We start from the raw sequence: 5,883 nt of genomic DNA, 5'->3' as shown, positions 1-5,883 counted from the left end.
TAATTTTATAAATCGATGTAAAATAGTAATTTTGTAAATCAAGGGTAAAACGGTAATTCTGTTAATCGAGGGTAAAAAGTAATTTTGTAAATCGAGGGTAAAATGATAATTCTGTAAATCGAGGGTAAAACAGTAATTTTGTAAATTGAGGGTAAAACGTAATTCTATAAATCGAGGGTAAAACAGTAATTCTGTCAATCGAAGGTAAAACGGTAATTCTATAAATCGAGGGTAAAACAGTAATTTTGTAAATCGAGGGTAAAATAGTAACTCTGTAAATCGAGGGTAAAATAGTAATTCTGTAAATCAAAGGTAAAACGGTAATTTTGTAAATCAAGGGTAAAACGGTAATTTTGTAAATTGAGGGTAAAATAGTAATTCTGTAAATCGAGGGTAAAATAGTAATTCTGTATATCGAGGGTAAAATGGTAATTCTGTAAATTGGGGGTACTTTGGTAATTTTACAAGTCGAGGGTATTTCAGTAATTTCACAAATTAGAGGTATTTTGGTAATTTTACAAACTAGGGGTATTTTGGTAATTTTACAACTGGGGGTATTTCAGTAATTTGGTAAACTAAAGTATTCTAAACAGGGATAACAATACGAATGGGCCTAAAGCCCTTCTCGGTCCAAATGGGCCCACATGCTCGTGTGGCCCTTTTTGCCCAAATCTAGCCACAAATATGAGATTCACCTAACCTAGTCCAATATTTACTACACAATCAAACAACTTATCCAATTGGGCCCGTAGGCCCATTGGGCCCACATGGCCCCTTTCGGCCCATCGTGGCCCAAAGTAGCTATCCTACAGCTAGAGTAGTGAGAAATACACACCTGATAGGAGACTGGAGTTAATCCGCGCTCCGAGCACTCTTAGCTGACGCCCAACCCAAACGAGCATGCCATAAAGCGAAAGGGATCAGCCAAGAAAGGTACCTTTACTCTCATCATGGTTCTCTCTATTTAAAGCCAGCTTCGCATCCGCTCTTATGTTAGCTTCCCGATGTGGGATCCCTCCATCATCAGAGTTTAAATTCAACACCAACTCTTGCCGCCCGCTGTTAGCAAAATAAATGTTCTTTGCTTGCCATGAGTTTCGAACCCTAGACCTCCTTGCCAACTCTATGACGCCACCTTCCTGCCTCTTATGTGGCGCTACTTTGCCACTAGACCCTAAGGCTTTTTGTGGCACAATTTCCCCACCAATATTCTTAAGGCCTACCTACTACACCCAGGGTTTGATTCACCTTAAACCAAAATTTTTGCTAAAGTCCAGATTTGAACCCAGGACTTCTCCAACACTTCTCAGCACACTTAACCACTAAAACAAGCCTTCAACTACGAAATTTTCACGCACAACAGAATATTATAAGCTGCCTTCAACCGCTCCCATGCTTAAGGCCAAAAACTTCTAGGCCCAAATTCAGGGTGTTACATTTTTCACCGTCTAAATTACATAATGATATCTCTTCTTTTGTACAGATGGATTTAGAGAGACTCTACAATGCATGGGAGAGGTACAAGGATCTCTTGAGACGATGCCCTCACCATGGGTTACTACTCTGGCTACAGGTTTAAACCTTTCATAATTGCCTGAATCCTTTGACTCAACAAATGGTTGACGCAGCTACTCGCGAAACCATCAATAATAAAACACCTGAAGATGCCTATGAATTTATAGAGAAGATGTCACTGAATAACTATCAGTGGCAAGTCATGAGGATAAAGCCAACAAAAACAGTCAGTGTTTATAACGTCGTTTCGGTCACCATGCTTTCTAATCAGGTAGAACTCTTGAATAAGAAAATTGATGGTTTTCTTAGTTTTCACTGAGTTCACCCAAGAATGCAAGATCTGAAGCAAATGGAGGTGGATCGAGCAATTCAGAATACCCACCTTATGGCTACAACATGGAGAATGAGCAGTTAAATTACATGGGTAATAATCCTCGATCTCAAAACAATCCTTATAGCAATACTTACAATGCAGGTTGGAGGAATCACCCAAATTTTCCATAGCGAGGCTAAGGAAATCAAAAACCACACCCCCTCCAGGCTTCCAGTATCCATCATACCAGCAGGAGAAAAAGCTGAACCTTGAGGACCTTGAGGAGATGCTAACCAAATTCATCTTGGTGTCAGAGACTCATTTTCAGAATACCAAGACGACACTCAAAAATCAAAAAGCATTGATCCAAGGGCTCGAAACTCAAATTGGGCGTGCAACATGCCCTTGTTCTGAAACCGTGGGCAAACCTGTCAATTTAACATGGGTGTTCGCCTGCATACACGGGCGTGGGAGAAGCAAACGGAGATTGACATGGCCGTGCAACATGGTTGTGTACACCAATGCGCCTAATTTTGAAAATTACAAAACGCACGGGCTGAGCTTAGAGCACATGGGCGTGCCCCACGACCTTGTGCCCCAATTTCTCTATAAACACCTATTATTTATTTTATTTTATTTTTATCTCTATATTTTGAAATTATTTTTTTATTTCCTTTTAGTACTATTTTATCCTGAGTTTTTATAATTATTATTCTTCGACTATTTCATTACTAGTTATTATGCTTCAGTATAGCTCTTAAAGAGTTCCTGATTTTATTACAGTTAGAAAGAGCTCCAAAGCTCATCCTCGCATAGGAACTAAACACTCCACCGAGAAAGGTTCTCCACGACTGCCATGTGCTGCTCGACCACGACCATAGCCAACTTGAGATATAGTATTCGTTTGTCGCAGCATTCATGGAACCCAACCTCTACCACCACCGGAGTATCCTCCTCCACTCTCATGCTGATTATTCTTCAAAACACTAATTCAAGGAGTTCATTCATCATTCAGGAAGTTTCACTTCTCTCCCTATCTTATGATTATAAAATCTATCTTTTTCAATATATCTACCTTTGTACATTGAGGGCAATGTACATCTTAAGTGTGTGGGGGGGTTTATATCACTATTTGAAATCCCTGAATTCTATCTTCTTCTCACGTGAATCATTCATATCATTATTATAATAAATTTTAATTAACTTATGATTTTTATTGATATGTCTTGAATTAAAACATAGGCATTTATGCATTGATTGTTTAAACTTTAAGACATTAGAGAATCAAGCATGATAAGTTGATTTTTGAAGAATTAAAAACTTTTAGGTTGTTTCCCCAAGTTTAGGTATTATTTTGAGTTGGAATTCACAAGTTTAAACATAAAAAAGCCATAATTTTTGTGAGATTTTGAGCCTTTAGAGCATCTATTATTTCTTTCATGCTCACTTTCATTATGAATGCATTAGTATTGAATTGTTATTCTAGAACTTGCTTGATTATGCATGTCAAGACCACACCATTTGATTTGATATCTCAAAATGATAAAGGCACTTAGGTTTAACCCACTCACTCCATAAAAGCCTACCTTCACAATTAACCCTTAGTGAACCCCCTTAAGCCTAACAACCCATTCATTGATTTACCCTCAATATTAAGCCATAACTTATTATTGTTGAAATCCCCTAAATTAATTTGATCCCTATTTTTGTCGAGATCTGAGTTGGAATAGTGTTTAGCTATGTTTTATTCTATTTTGTAATTTGACTTGTTCTTAAAAAAAACATGTATACATATTAGTAGTAGTGATCTTCTGAGCTAAAGAAGTTAAATTCCATATTCTGAAAAAAAAAGCTCTGTTGTACGCAATTGATGACTAGTCATTTTTCTAGTTAGGCAATTTTTCAATTCAATCTCGATTCTAGCCCTTTCTTTCAGCTTGTGACCACACCCTCTAACCAAAGCCACGTTATAACCCTCTAAAGACCTTTTAATTAATTTTTCATCTCAATTTATAGTGGTGGAGATTTGATTTTCATGCAAGCCTATGGTAATGACTTTTCATTATTGACTATTGAGTGCTTCATTTATTGTCCTTAAACACCTCAAGTGATTTGAGTGAATCTTTAGTGAGCATGTGAAACTCTGTGATATTTTGAATCAAAGGTAATTGTTTAGATGAGGAGAGACACCTATGTTTTCATGATAAAATGCTCAACTTGGAATGTTTGAAACTTTGATGTTCTAAAATGCTCAACTTGGAATGTTTGAAACTTTGATATTCTTTCAGTTGAATTTTCAATGTATGATTACCTATGGATTATTTTGAGATATTATCGATAGAAATTATAAGTTGAGAAGAAATTATTTTGATTATGAGTTGAGGATTTTGCTTGAGGACAAGCAAATGCTTACGTGTGGGGGGTATTTGATAAACCGTAATTTATACATATTTTTATCCCATGCTTAGCACATTTTATGGATGATTTTTCTTTAGATTTGGTGAATTCGATGCTCCTAATGCCTTAATTTCATGTTTTATACTTAGGTGAGCATAGGAGAGTGAAAGGAACGAGAAACGGGCCAAAAACGAAAAAAATGGGCCAACGTACGAAATCAACATAGCCTAGACTTCCTCACATGGACAGACCACACGGCCATGTCAATTTGGCAGAATTGAAGCACGACTCATACGGGTAGACCACACGTTCGTGCCTATTTAACAGGCTTGACCACGGCCTAAAGTAATCGCACACGGGTGTGTCACACGGGCGTGTCCCTGTCTAGCCCAAGCAGAGTCCTATTTGAAAAAGGTCACTTTTGAGGGCTCTTAGGCATTCCAAAGCCTATAAATACACTCTAAAGGAGGAGGAAAAGATGACACACAGAGGAGGGAGCAAGGAATTGCTCAAGAAAAGCCAATTAATCCATCTCAGAAGCTGGATTCACCATCAAGACTGAAGATCTCCCTTCAAATTCCCTCAGGAGTTTTGGGCTTTCTTATGTTTTGTTATTTTTATTCTTTTGAGATGTTTTCTTTCATTAGTATGAAATAAAACCCTTAAATACCTAAGGGGAATGAAACCTAAGACGGATCTTGTTATTATTATCTGAATTGTATGATAAATATTTGACTTGTTCTTAATTATGTGTATTTAATTCTTATTTTGATATTCCAGGATATTGATTCAAGTTAAGCTCTTATTCAGAGGAGGAATAGACCCTGTCTAAGAGTAAATTTATCATAATTAAGCGGAGTTGGTTGCGCGCCTAAAGATAGGGTGACAATATTTTGTCGGATTAGGGTGAAACCTAATAAGGGGATCCATAGATCGAGTTAATGTAACCTTAGAGTGTTAATTAGAAAGAGATTTCAATTATTCAATCTAGGGTTAGACGTTGTTAGTCTCGAAAGAGATAATAATATAACTTAGGGATCTCTACAGAACAAGTTGAATGAATAAATCGTCCGATTCAGAGTCAAATAACAAGTGAAGTCTAGGTGGATTTTTCCTTAGGAATTGTCTTAATTCAATCGTTTTTCCAAAAGTAATTCCCCAATTCTATTTTTTGTGATTTCTTAGTTTAATTAATTAGTTAGATAAATAAAAATTCTTTTATTTTTTTTAGCTAGATAGTAAAAAGAAAGTTGATACTAGTACTTTTAGTTCCTTTGGGTTTGATAATCCGGTCTTGGTAAAGCTATACTATTGTTCGATAGGTACACTTGTCTTCATCGTGATAATAGTTAGTTTCAAGAATGATTCATTATAAATATTTAAAACCTATCACGAATATCAATACCAGTTGTTGATAGATAAACAACTTTTGTAAAGGGAATTTTTATGAAATTATGATTTAGGGACTAAATTGAAAATTTGTAAAATTCATGGAAAATTCTAATTTTATAAATACCTGGGCTTTTAATGTTACATGTAAAAATCGAGTAGGCTTGGAATAAGGATTAAATTACATGAATTTCATTTTTTAGGCCTAGGGATGAAATTGTAATTAAATTAAAAGTATAGGGGCAAAATGGTAAATTTTCCTAAGATGT

At 36.1% G+C, this 5,883-nt stretch overlaps 1 non-coding gene across 1 annotated transcript; it reads right to left on the bottom strand.

The window, feature by feature from the left end:
• Positions 1 to 1,451: 1,451 nt before the first annotated feature.
• Positions 1,452 to 1,557, bottom strand: LOC128284683 (small nucleolar RNA R71). The gene has a single exon (XR_008275106.1). It is a non-coding gene; the product is annotated as a small nucleolar RNA R71 (small nucleolar RNA).
• Between the last annotated feature and the right edge of the window lie 4,326 nt (positions 1,558 to 5,883).

This window comes from Gossypium arboreum, chromosome 11 (assembly GCF_025698485.1).
Source record: "Gossypium arboreum isolate Shixiya-1 chromosome 11, ASM2569848v2, whole genome shotgun sequence".
NCBI lineage: Eukaryota > Viridiplantae > Streptophyta > Magnoliopsida > Malvales > Malvaceae > Gossypium > Gossypium arboreum.
The sequence above is the reverse complement of the archived record's forward strand: the minus strand, read 5'-3'. Positions and strand labels throughout refer to the sequence as shown.